The following is a 13,007-nucleotide window of genomic DNA, read 5'->3' on the forward strand; positions in this document are numbered from 1 at the left end:
AGCGGCACCATGTGACATGAACTAATCAAAGGGGTGAGAGCCCACCACAGTCACGGCTCCTTCCCATACTTAAGGGGGCAAAGTCATTGGGGTTCATCACAGAATTCCTCTGATATCGTCCATCAATAGGAAACTAATTAAGTGAACTATATGACACCATGGCCTCAAAAACCACACGGCATTTAAATAAAATGAAATACGGCCTTATGAACTGATGGGGAGCATTTCCTAGGATGTATTAAGCAAAAATAAACTATATATATATATATATAATATTTTGTCCAAAATTTATATATACGGATGCTATACACACACCCGTGTTTGTCATGCATAAGGGAAAGAGAACCTGGAAGCTTACACACCAAAACTGTACATTATGGGTACCTGAATGAGGTGGGGTTGCAGAAGGAGGATTTTAACTGTTATTTTATGCACTTCTGAATTCATAGAATTAGTTACATTGGCTATGTATTGCTTCCATAGCTTAAAAATATAGTTGCTAAGAAAAACCACGATTTAATCACCAGTTTTTAAGGTACCTAAAGGAAACCTGATCTGCCCTCACAGGCCATTCAGTGTAATAACACTGGGAGCAACTTTCAAGCCAAGCTCATTATTTTCCGTTTTGCCATTTTGCTGAATAACCCTTGAGCTAACTCAGATCTGAATAAGAGATCCCCAGAAACGGGGTGTAGGTGAGGACCTGGAACTGTGCCCCTGGACAGCATGCTTCTCTGGGGGGGGGGGGGGTCTAATGCCTCGGTGTGGGTGGGTGGAAGTGGGAAGTGAGTTGACCACACTGGAGGTCAGCAGCAACCCCTGAGATCCGAGTGAGCTGAGGGCCAAGCCCTAGCTTTGAGGGCAGGGCAGGGCTGCTTAGACCCCAGCAGGGAGCATGTGCCCAGCGATAGAGGTGGCACAGTAAAGCTCCGTGCAAACAGGAGGCGCTCAGGCAGGAAGCGATGTAATAGAGGGCATTAGGTGCTTTCCTAGCTGAGAACGCAGCAGACCCAACCCCCCAGGGGAGATGACACAATGAGGAGGTGACTGAATCACACTGTGAGCCCAGAGCACAGGTTCAGAGCTGCAATCCAGGGTGGAGGCGGCCCCGCTGCTGCCATGGCCCCCACCTCTAGGCACCCAGCAACTTCCCAACAACTTTGCCTGCCAAGAGAAAACAGGGCACCAGGAGGCAGCCTCCACCTCCTCTCCATCTTCCAAATCTCATGTGAACGCCTCTAATCAGCATCACAAATTCCGTTTCCAGAATCCTGGTGCCAAGAGAGTCTGGGTGATTTACTTTTAACTCTTCAGCTTTGGCAATACAGGAAGGTACTGGGAAGGAGGTAGGAATAAGTCCCGAGTACTGAGGAGGTCAGGGAACCTGGCCAGGCCTGGGAAGGGGCAGGATCCGCTTCCAGTGCCAGCAGCAAGGTCAGCAGCTGGGAGAGCCTTGACTGAGCCACAGTCTGGGTTTCTTGGCCCCCAGTGGTCCTTAATCGTAGTAGTGGGGTCAGGTTCTCTGCTGTGATCCCAGTGGGGCCCCATAGGCCAGCTCCCGCTGAGCCCATGCTTGGATTATCGTGTAGAGCCACGCTGGCCTGAGAGGTGGAATTTTACCAAGCACTGTCCTGAATGCTTCAGGCATTCCAATGCATTGGAGTTTGTTTTTGCAGCCACCTTATAAGATGGGCACGTATTATTTAAAAGATGAGGAAACAGTATCAGAGAGGTTTTGTAACTTGCCTAAGGACACACAGCAAGTGAGTGCAAGAGCCAGAATTGGAACCTATTTATTTAGCCATGATATGACAATGGCTGCCACTATTTATCTTTGATCTTCTTTTTAAAAGAGAAAACATATCTGTGCTTACTAAATGCAGTTTATTTGGCAGACATGCGTTCCAAAATATGGAATGCATGGGGAATAAACAATAAAAGAAATTCTTTGTTCAGACTCTACAGTCCTAAATGATCCCTTTGCTCCTTTTCGGAGTTAACATTCTGCCTACTTCTCCCCCATTGAACCCCAGAACCGTCTCCCTGCTGGAAGTTGTGACCCCAGGAAGGTGGGGGCAGGGATGCCGCCCTTCCAGGACGCTCTGTGAGCCTCCCTGAAGCAGTCTACAATAGAGTCTCAGCGTTGCCATAACAACTCCCCATTCGGGCTGTGTAAGTGAAATAAAGGAAGCATCTTCTCTCTCTAGGCTGTTGTGGCTTTGAAGAGTGATGCCTTCCTTCATTCAACAAATCCCTTAAAGTGTAATGGGGGGAGAGGGCAAAGTCACATGGCTGCAGGAAGCACACAGCGAAACTAAAGGCCTTAAAGTGAAATGGTGTCACGGAGATTAAGTGCAGGGCACTGCGGTGGCCCTGAAAAGTGCACGGCCCGGCTGCTGCGGGGGCAGCCAGGACCCCAGCCCCAGCTCCCCGTTCTGTGGGAACATGAGCCCTGTGTTAGCAGATCTTCAGATTTGCCAAAAAAAAGTTGAGAGCTCAATTTTTCTAGAAATCTTTCCATTTTTAAATGTGGGCAGCTAATTCAAAATTGGGGCAGGGCTGGGCTTCTGGCCGCTGTTGTGCAGGCTGAGCCCTGCACAGTCCTGGGGGCGTTCATCTCGTGAAAGTCTGATGAAGAGTACCCCTGGAATTGTGCACTGCCAGACTGTACAACGATATGTGAACAAGCCCAACAAATACGTCAGGGGCCCGATTTGGCTGAGGGGTGAGTGTGTGGATCACTTGTCTTGACAGGTTCACCTCTTTAAAATTACAGCTGGAGATGTTTCATCAGATAAGTCATGGTACAACCATCCAGCATAAGCCCCCAAGTGACGGAGTAGACACATCAAGTGTTCATTGATATAAAAAGGGTTCACCTTAAATTAGTGAATAAGTGGAAAGAGCAGGAGACAAAAACACAAGTAGAGTATAATCTCAGATTTGAAAATAAATTCATATATGCTTCGTTAAAAAGTCTGGAAAGTTAGAAAAGCAAGTTTGATATTTTTGTAAGATAATTTATTTGGGGATTCAAATTCCCTGTTAGATGATCATGACCTTTTCCCCTTGCCTTTTATGTATAAGTAAGTCACCTTTCACTTTCGCTAGTGATTGCTAAGAAGATGCGCCAGAATGTAGATGCCTTGTCCAGCTGTATGAAACAAAATTAAAGTTAAAAAAAAAAAAAAAGGTAGGGGAAGTCTGTACCGCCCCCCTCCCCAAATGCTGACATTAGTTATCTTTGGAAACTAGGGTTGCAGGTCACTTATATCTTCATCTTTATTATCTTTGTGTTTTCTGAATATTTTTTATGATGACACACGATGGAAGTCAAGTCGCGTCCCCCCAGAAGGGATGTTGATACTATGGAGTATTGTTCAGTGTTAAGAAGGAAAGAAGTCCTGAAGCATGCGACAACCAGGATGAACCTGGAGGACATTATGTTAAGTGAAATAACACAAAAGGACAAAGATTGATTCACTAATATGAAGTAATCACAAAAAACTCATAGACATAAAATACAAAATATAGTTCTATCAGGATCAGCACGAGGCTAAAGAACGGGGAGCGGTTACTTAAGGTGTGTAGGATGTTTAACTAGGGTGAACTGACGTGCGTGGAAACGGGCAGAGGCAATAGCAGCTCAGTTTCGTGAGAATAATTAACAGTGCTGACTGCGTGTGAGTGTGGTGGAAAGGGGAATTTTGAGTCATGTGTGTCACCAGAAGGAAATTTGGAGGTTAAAACATGAGACTGTATAACACAGTGAATCTTGCGGTGGACAACGCCCATGATTAACTGTACAAATATAAAAAAGGTTCTTTCATGAACTAGAACTAATATATGACACTATAATAGAGGAGTTCATGGGGAAAAATGTGCCTATTGCGAACAGTGGACTATAGTGAGCTGTAATGTTGTGATACATTTTGTATTAGCTAAGGCTCTCTAGAGAAACAGAATCAGTAGGAGATATCTGTAAGTCTAAAATTTATAAAAGTGTCTCATGTAACTGTGGGGATGTAGCGTGCAGGACCTTAGGGCAGGTTGCAGGCTGGCAGCTCCAATGAGGGTCCTCAATAAACTCTCAGGAGAGGCTCGCCAGCTGAAGCAGGGAGAGCAGGTGTCTCTTCTGAGTCCTCCTTTAAAGCCTTCCAGTGATTAGACTGAGCATCACTCATTGCAGAAGACACTCCCCTTAGCTGATTACAAATGCAGTCAGCTGTGGATGCTGCCATCGTGGTCATGATTTAAGTCCATGAAATGTCCTCGTAGCAACAGACAGGCCAGCGCTTGTCCGACCAGACAACCGGGCCACGTTGACACATGAACCTGACCATGGCACTTTTTCATCAACAGTAGTAAGTGTACTACACCGATACAATGGGGGAATAGAGGAATGTGGAGGATTTGCGTTTCCTTTTTTTTCCTACCTGGAGTAATGACAGTGTTCCAAAATTAATCATGGGACATATGTACAACTGTGTGATGACACTGAGCCTGTGATTGTATGCTTCGGACGATTTCTATGCTGTGTGAATTTATCTCAATAACACTGCATAATAATGAATAATAAAAAAGATATGTTGAAATCCTAAGCCCAGCACCCGTGAATGTGGCCTCATTTGGATGTAATCAAGCTAAGACGAAGTCTTACTGCTTGGGGCGAGCCCGGAATCCAAGGACTGGTGTCCTTATGGGGAGGGAGAGGTGGCCCGCAGAGGTCAGAATGCCACGTGACAACGGCAGAGACAGAGGCTGAGGGAGGCGCCTGCAAGCAAAAGGATGCCAGGGGCTCCCAGAAGCCAGGAGTGGGGACCAGATGCTCCCCCAGAAGGACCCGCCCTGCCAACAGCTTGATTTCATGCTTGGGGCTTCCAGACCTGCGAGAGAATATCTGTGATTTTCAGCTGTCAAGTTCATGGCACTTCGTTAGGGCAGTTTTAGGAAACTAAGACAGTGTGACATAAAACGACAACAAATTAAGTTCATAAAGATTTCTTCTAAAATGACATCAAAGTTTCTTTTCTAGCAAAAGAAAGGAGGATGGGAATGCAATCAAGGCCTCCAGGCTCAGACTCGGGAGCACCCCAGCGTTCCCAGCTCAGAATGCCTGGGATGGGGCCTGAGAATTTGCATTTCTAACAAGCTCCCAGAGGATGCAGGCTAAGGGACCGCATGTTAGAAACCACACGACAAATGCATTCCTCAGCTCCATCCTCTATAAAGAGGTTCTCATTAGGGTGTCACATGGGATTGGGGCACAAGCCTCTTTATGTAGCATTTATTTATTGAGAGGTTATTGAGCTTCTACTGTATGCCAGGCACTGGGCAGGGAGACAGCCAGGTGCCTGAGACCCACCCCGCCCTGCAGGAGCCCCAAGGCAGAGGGAGGCTTCTGAGGAGTGGGTGAGGTGTCTACAGGGACGAAAAGGTGAGGGCGTGGTCAGCGGGCGCCCCGGGACTGCGGGAGGCAGCCTGAGGAGGCCCCAGGGGAGCCTTCACCAGCCATTTCTTCCTCTTGATCTCTCAGGCCAAAAATGTAGTTCCCGACCATGACCAGCCTCATTTCAGCTATTTTTTGAATTTTTAAACTCAAAACTCAGGCTACCTGGAGACAACCATCTCATCTGTTCTTGAGGATTCTCGTGACAGTTTCACTAGCTTCCCTCGGACTCTTCCGTCTGCTCCACTTCAAGGTCGCTGGTCCCAGGTGTAGTGTGACAGCCTTCCCTCTGGTCGCTGGGGGCTCTGTATGAATTCTTTTGTTTGTTTAAAAATATATTTTTTTCCTAAACTTGTGTACTTCAAACAGAAAACAACCCAACAAAGTCCCCCCTACTCATTTTGTTCACATGTTAACACTTCACTGTGTGTGTTTCCATCGGTTCTTTCAAAAAGAAGTGAAAGCAGACCCAGCGGGAGAGCTCCCCCCATCACTGGCCCGGGGTTGAGCGCCACCACTCTCATCATTCTCATCACCTCTCATGTCTTTTTGCTCATGTGCTTATAGTCCTAGCCGGTAGGTCCTATTATTTTGCGTTAAAAAATTTAGCCCAGCTGTTCGCTTTCTGTACCCTACATCAGTCCGCAAGTCGCCTTCCATACTTGACTCAGGTTTGGGGATTTACTGGGAAAATAGCAGGTTGTTTTGCCTTGGCAGAGCCATCAGGGGCCAGGGCCGCTGGGGACAAGCCAAGGAGAGCCAAAGACAAGCTGATGTCTGTCCTAGTGCCCTCAGATTTACCAGCTGGAACCCAAGGAGACAGGACCAGATGCTGAGGCTCAGGTACAATGGAGACTCTCCTCAGTCCCACTGCAGGGGCAGCTCCCCCCAAAGCAGGGAGGGAGAGGGGCTCCCCCTCCAGGCCCCAGCCCCTCCCCAGGACCACAGAGGGTGGTGCCACCCTCCCTGCGGGCATCTGCAAGCCCCCGTGGGGTTCCTTCAGGGAGGCGGCGGCGTGCCAGGCACTGACCTCTAGGGGCTCACCATAAGTGGGGGGAGGGGAGAAAGGTAGGAAGGGGGTGTCATAGTTCCCTGCGGCTACTGTAACAAAGTACCACATACTGGGGGGGGGGTGCAGTTGTGGGGGTGGGTGGGGGCAGGTTACAACCACAGAAATTCCTCCAAGTCCTGGAGGCCAGAATCCAAAATCTAGTTGTCAGCAGGGCTGCACTCCCTCCGGAGGCCCCAGTGCAGACATCTTCCCTCCTCCAGGTCTGGGGGTCCCAGGGCTCCTTGGCTTGGGTCCCGTCCCTGCCATCTCCCCCTCCGACTCCACGACCTTCTCCTCTTCTCTCCACGCCCTTCCTCTTATAAGGACACTTGTCATTGGATTTAGCAACACGGGGATAATCCAGGACAGTGTCATCTCGATGCTTTATTAATTTTAGCTGCTAAGACCCTTTTTCCAAATAAAGTCACATTCTCAGCTTGCAGGGTTAGGACGGGGACATTATCTTTTGGGGTCCAGCAAAAAGAGACTTGAGGGATGTGGGAGACTTCCTGGAAGCAGGCAGAGCAGAGACCAGCGATCCTTCTAGAAGGCTGGGGACTGTGGGCATCCAGGGAGGGAAATGGGCAGAGCCCAGCCTGGAGAGACCACGGCTGGTGAAGCAGGATAGAATAGGACATCTGCGACTCCCTGGTTTCCTATTCAGCTCTGAAAGAGTTAACAGACAACTGCAAGTCCCTTGTTTCTTTTCTAGCTCCTAAGTTTGCAAACTGCAAACTCCAGCTCCAAACTTCCTAGGACAAAAATTTCCCCTAAAGTCCCCAAACCTCCCCAAACCATAAAAGCTTAAAAACTTCTGAGCCCAAAACAAATTCTTAACTAATGATCAGAAGCATGAGGTCATAAAGACTGTTAACCACCTGCCAAAGACAAATTTTAGGTATGTGAGAACACACCAGAATTTTGCTAGTTCTTACCTCCTAGAACAGAGGAGACACCTAGTATTCAAAGTTACTATGGAAACCTGCCAGCAGTAAACCTTTCTTATAAAACAAGCTAACCCACTCCACTCTTAACCTCTAACGGCTGCCCTCTCTCTTTCTCTTTAACATGCCCACTGGCCCTCTCATCTCTAAATTCTTTTAGTTTCCAGACTAACGAACCCGGATCCTCCCATCGGGGCTCAGCTGACACCACTGCCAGGGGGCACCAGTCACAGTGGGAGGCTTAAACCTGATTCCTGGGGCACAAAGGGTTCCCAGAGGGATTTCAGCTGACAGCGACCTGCAGTTTGGGGAGAGAAATGCTCTTCTAAATTTAGGGTGAGCTTTTCTGACAGCAAAAGGCTCAAAAGTAAGGGGTAATGTTTTAAAAAAGTGTTTTCCTCCTAGTTTTCATGACTTAGGAATTTACATTCAAACACTAAAGGCACCCGGGCTCGGGAAGGAATCTGAGAGCCAAAAGCAACAGTGGGGTGCGGGGGTGGGGGGGCTCCACGTGCTGGTGAAATTCTCTCCCAGGGTCCGTCAGGGCAGGTGTGGCAGGATTCTCCTAATCCCAACCTTGAGCCAAAACCTCCCACCTGCCCACGGCAGTCAGCACCTGGGCCCATTCCCACACGAGAGGGGCTTTTTCTCTCCGTATCAGGACAGTGGCTCTGGGGGGCTGCGGCAGGCGAGGGGCGCCAGGAGGTGTGCTGACCCCCCGGGTGGGGCCCTCTCCCTCCGGCTTTGGACTCTCTAGTCTTCCGGGAAGGTCACCCTGCACCTGTGCTTTGTTCAGGCACATTTTCAAGTGGCTTTTGGCCAAATTCTTGACCGCCTTTTCTTTCTCTAAGGTTGTCATCTTCAAGGCTATGACTCAACACATTCCGACAAGACACAGACCATGGACAGCTGGGCACTCATGGGGCTGAAATGTCTCTCATTTGTCGCTTTAAGTTCTTGCTTTAGAGATCCCAGAAACGTGCAGCAAAACTATTGCATGTAACTTCGGCGTTTTTCTCTGGCTCCCGGTGAAGTCTTTCTCAAAAGCTGCACTTACTCCTCAAAGATATCAATGGAAAAATGACTAATAGCAATAAAAAAAAATTCATCAGCCCCTGTTTAAACCCTGTCTGGGGCTCCCAATATGCTTGGGATAAAACCCAACACCTTTCCCCGGCTCTTAGAACCTGCCCTGGTGGTTCTTCATCCAAATCACCTGGAAAGAAAAGAAACACCAACGCACGCTCGGCCCTAGATTCCCTCCAATTGGCCTAAGATGGGGCCAGAAATGGGTAGGTTTGAAAGACTGCACAGGTGATTTAAATGTGCAGCTACCTGGCCCCTGACTTTCTGCAGCTGCGCTCTCTTTGATCCCTGAGATGCACTGTCCGTGCCCTGCTGCCTGCCACCCCCTGGGCTCTTGCACAAGCTTTGCTCCCGCTTGAGCTATGGCCAGGTCCCAGCCCCACCTTTCAGCCTGTTCATCTCTCAGGTGTCAATGCAAATGTCCCTTCCACAGGGACACCTGTACCAGCCACCGCGCCTTGACTGGGCCCCCGGCTCTGTCTACCACAGAAACGCATTTCTCTTGGGTGATATGAGATGGAGAGAGGACAGAAGCCTCTCATGCCCAGAGCCCTCTGCAGGCTCCCCCACCTAGAGTCTTAGGGTCAGGTTCAGCAGGCACTCCCGTACCTCATCTCTGTGCTTAGGTGGCGAATATTCAGAAATGCTATCTTTTCTGGACAAGCCAAAAAGTTTCCAGAATTATCAGTGCATGGCCTGGCCCTTGGCCACTGCTGGAACCTGGGCATTTCCCAGCTTCGTTCTGCACAACCCAAAAGCCCCGGACAGGAATTGCTGGACTCAGGTCACAGACTCACTAGGCGAAAGCCCGGTGGGGGAGTGACATTTTCAAAGGAAACAAGTTCTGCGGCCTCCAACTGGAGGGGTTTGGGCAAAAGCAAGAACAGAACAGAAAAGGTTGTGATTCTTATTTTCTGGTGTGTGCTGGAGAAAAGTACTAGAGGGAAACATGACCTTTTTAAAGGAACACTATCTTTATTGGTTTTGGAAAGTGTATGCACACTCACGGTAAAGGCAAAACAGTCACGCTTCCAAAAGATAATACAGAATAACAAGACTTCAGTGACCTTGGGGGAGGCAGAATTCTTAGCAGGACTCAAAAAGCACAACCCTAAAAGGGAATATGAGGCCCATCATATGGGGTGGGGGTGCGGGGTGTGGGGTGCAGGGTGGGGAAGTGGTTTAGCGAGGGGCATCTGGGAAGCTGTGGCAGACCCCGGGACACACAGGTGGGTGTCGGGGTCCCTAGGAGAGCCAGGGAATACACACCCGGCCCCTCCCGGCTGCTGCCCTCCGGATCGCCTGCTCTGGACGCCCTGACATTGCTGTAGCTTGCACAGGCCAGTCTCCTGGGGCAGGGGCTGGTGAGGGAGGGACGAGTGGTCCTGGGCACGAGTGGAGGAGTGGGTCGGTCACATCTGGTAAGCACGCATGGCAGCGAGGAGACGGCTCCAGTGACGGCAGAACTGGGAAATGACAATGTCCACAAGATGCCTCCTGGGGTTCCCTTTGCTCCCGTCCCTGTGAGGGGAAACTGGAGCTGCTTGCCCTGCTGCTGTAGCCCCTGGGTCTCAGTGTGGTTCCGACTGCCTGGAATTGATTCCTGTCTTTGGATCAGAGCATCCAATTGCCGGAATTTCTGGCCCGCTCTGCCCCCAGCCTGGAGGAACTGCATGCAAGGGGCCTGGCTTGGGGGCAGCTGGGTGCCCTGGCGGGACAGAGGGACAGGCACCAGCACCTGAGGGTGCTTGTTGTTTCGTTCCTGCGGCAGCACCCTCCACCGGGGCTGGTGAAGAGCCTATTTCTAAATCCTGGCCTGGCCACCTGTGTGGCGTGAGTGGTGGACTGTTTCTGTTCACAGGTGTTTGATGGTCCAGCCCCCCCACCACTGGACTTTGACGTGGCTGTATGACCTGCTCTGGGTAGTTTTCAGAGAGGCCAAGCATCCCACCTGAGGTCACACAGCCTTGTGGGTGATGGAGCTGGGACTTGAACCTGGGCAGGCAGGCTCTGGAGCCTGCTCTCTCCCCCTCACACCTGCCACCTCCCAGCCCCCTCCCCCCACCTTCCCACCAGGGGGTCCAAGAGCCGGACCCTTTGCCCCCTCCCAGTCCCCCTGAGGATCAGCTTGCTCTGGCAAAGCACGTCCCAGAACATGTGTGTTCCCAGATGACACCTGCCAAACCCCAGAGCACACAGGCAGCGGCTGACAAATGGGGCGAAGGTCCCAGCCGGCTGCAGGCTGCTCGGCCCTGGAGGAGCTGCTCACAGCCCCGGTGCTTCATTGGAACAGCATCTGCGGCGAACCGGACAGAGTCACCCTCGCTGATTTAGCAGGTAGCATTCATCGCTGGGCAGCTGGTACAGCTCTCTTGTTTAGAACTCATATAGACACCTGGGGCAAGGACTTCTCCTGCCCCATTTCACAGAGAGGAAACTGAGGCTCAGAGGGGTGGCAGAGTTTGCCTTGGGTCACCTGGTCGGCATGAGTCCAGGTGCTGAGCTCGGAAGCACCACCCACTTGGCCTCCCTGTTCATCATGGGTCATTTCAGAGCTGACCTTTTGTGGTTCTTGTTTTTAATCTTTCTTCCGTGGTTCACTAAGATATGGGGAACAGGAAGTGCCAGAGGACGGTAAATGAGGACAAGCCATCCTCGGGCAGGGGTGGCAGGAGGTGGTTCTCCCGGCCTGGGTGGGAGCTGGCCCTGTCTCTCCATCCCCAGATATGCCCTGGAGTGGAGGCCCAGGGGGCGGGAGGGCTGGGCAAGGCCGAGACAAGACACCTCTCCCAGGGATCCATTAGCAGGGAGCAGCCCCCACTGGGGGAGACAGAAACAGTGTAACCTTCCTTTCTGTTGGGGCAGGTGGCCCTTCCCCACCCCCCTGACATGGGCAGGCTCAATGGGCAGGAGGGCAGGGAGAGTTTGGTCATCTCGCTCCACCCAGGCCTGGCACACTGCCGGGCCGCAGCAGGTGTGGTGCTTCTTACAAGGGCCGCAAGCTCCTTACCCTGCTCCCAGCAGGAGGTAGAGTCTGTATCCGCTCTCTGTGACTCCAGGGGCTTCTGACAGAGAAAAAGGTGAGACTTCTGAGGCTAGGTCGGGAACGGGCGTGCAGCTTCTGCATGGTTCCAATGGGTGCTTCCTCTAGGGGAATCCCACCTGATGTAAGAAGGCCAGCTACCCTGAGACCGCCTTGTGGGGAGGCCACATAGGGGCTTCAGTCCACGGCCCAGCCGAGCTCCCCGGCAGCAGCAGCACCAGCTGCCGGCCCCATGTGTCGTCCTGAATGTCCAACCCAGCCAGCATCTGAGCACAGCCAAATGAGACGCCTAGCAAGAGCCGCTCAGCTGAGCCCTTCCCGAATGCCCTGTACCCCAAAATCCAGAACAAAATAGAATAGTTGCTATTTTATACCAGTAAGTTTTGGCTAATTTGTTACTCAGTAGTAGTAACTGAAATTGCTGCTGAATGTCAGATGAGTCAATTACTCCGGTATACCTGAGCAAGAAGACCCAAGGCTCCACCTCTGACCCCTGCTGGGCCCTGTTGGTGGCCGAATCAGGGACAGACCAGATCATGGGAAGAAACGAGAGTAGGTGGGGGCAGCACCAGGCAACATCAAGGACCACCTAAATGCTAGTTCGGAGGATCAGGAGATGACAAACGCAAGGCCTCTGCCTTCGAAGATCTGTCTATCAGACCCCTCTGAGAAGCCACAGAGGCCCACGCTGTAGCTTCCCACTTCAGGCCCCTCTCCGTCTCTGCTTTCTCCCAGCTCCACCAGAGAACACTCCGTCGGAGCCTCCATCCACATCCCCCCTGTCCCTCCACCCCCTTTCCCTGCTTTGGTTTGCAGCTCAGGTGACACCTCCTCCAGGAAGCCCTTTCCCACACCCTTGTCCAGATCCAATGTCTATGATTTTCTCTCATAGAACCTGGAGCTTTTCTTTAGAAGGAAACTGGGGAAGTCCAGAATCAAGGCAGAGCTCTGGAGCTGGCTGCTGGTGGTCCCTGGTCCTTGGCTTTTCCATCACATGGTGGCATCTTCCTTCTCTTCTGGGTTCCATTGACTTCTAGCTTCTGGCTGGTCCCCGTGGCTTCTCTCGCTTTTCCCTATGAGGCCTCCATATAGGATTAAGATCCATCCTGATTCAGCTGGGCCCCACCTTATCTGGAGCCTCATCAAAAGGTCTTTACAGCGGGTTCACACCCACAGGAATGGAATAAGGTTAACAACACCTTTTTCTGGGGCAGAGAGCTCCAAGCCACCCCAGGAACGTACCGTCTTTCGAGATTTTGCACCCACAGGTGAGATAGCCTGATGGCACCTGGGTCCCCCCAGGACTCGAAGCCTCCCTGGGGGCAGGGGCTGTGCAGGATTTTGTTCACCACGGCCTCCCCATGGCACACAGATGCTTAACAAACACCTGTTGTTCTTATCCTGCTCACAAGTGAAACTCCTGCAGGGAGGTGG

At 51.1% G+C, this 13,007-nt stretch overlaps 1 long non-coding RNA gene across 4 annotated transcripts; it reads left to right on the forward strand.

Moving 5' to 3' along the window:
* Positions 1–1,079: 1,079 nt before the first annotated feature.
* Positions 1,080–8,553, forward strand: LOC143660396 (uncharacterized). Of its 4 annotated transcripts, none has more exons than XR_013164006.1 (5): positions 1,080–1,346; positions 2,034–2,172; positions 5,537–5,716; positions 6,167–6,292; positions 8,296–8,553. It is a non-coding gene; the product is annotated as an uncharacterized LOC143660396 (long non-coding RNA). The 4 variants fall into 4 exon arrangements; XR_013164005.1 differs by lacking the exon at positions 5,537–5,716 and adding an exon at positions 7,605–7,780; XR_013164004.1 differs by lacking the exon at positions 5,537–5,716.
* The last annotated feature ends 4,454 nt before the right edge of the window (positions 8,554–13,007 follow it).

Source organism: Tamandua tetradactyla, chromosome 16 (assembly GCF_023851605.1).
Source record: "Tamandua tetradactyla isolate mTamTet1 chromosome 16, mTamTet1.pri, whole genome shotgun sequence".
Classification (NCBI taxonomy): Eukaryota; Metazoa; Chordata; class Mammalia; order Pilosa; family Myrmecophagidae; genus Tamandua; species Tamandua tetradactyla.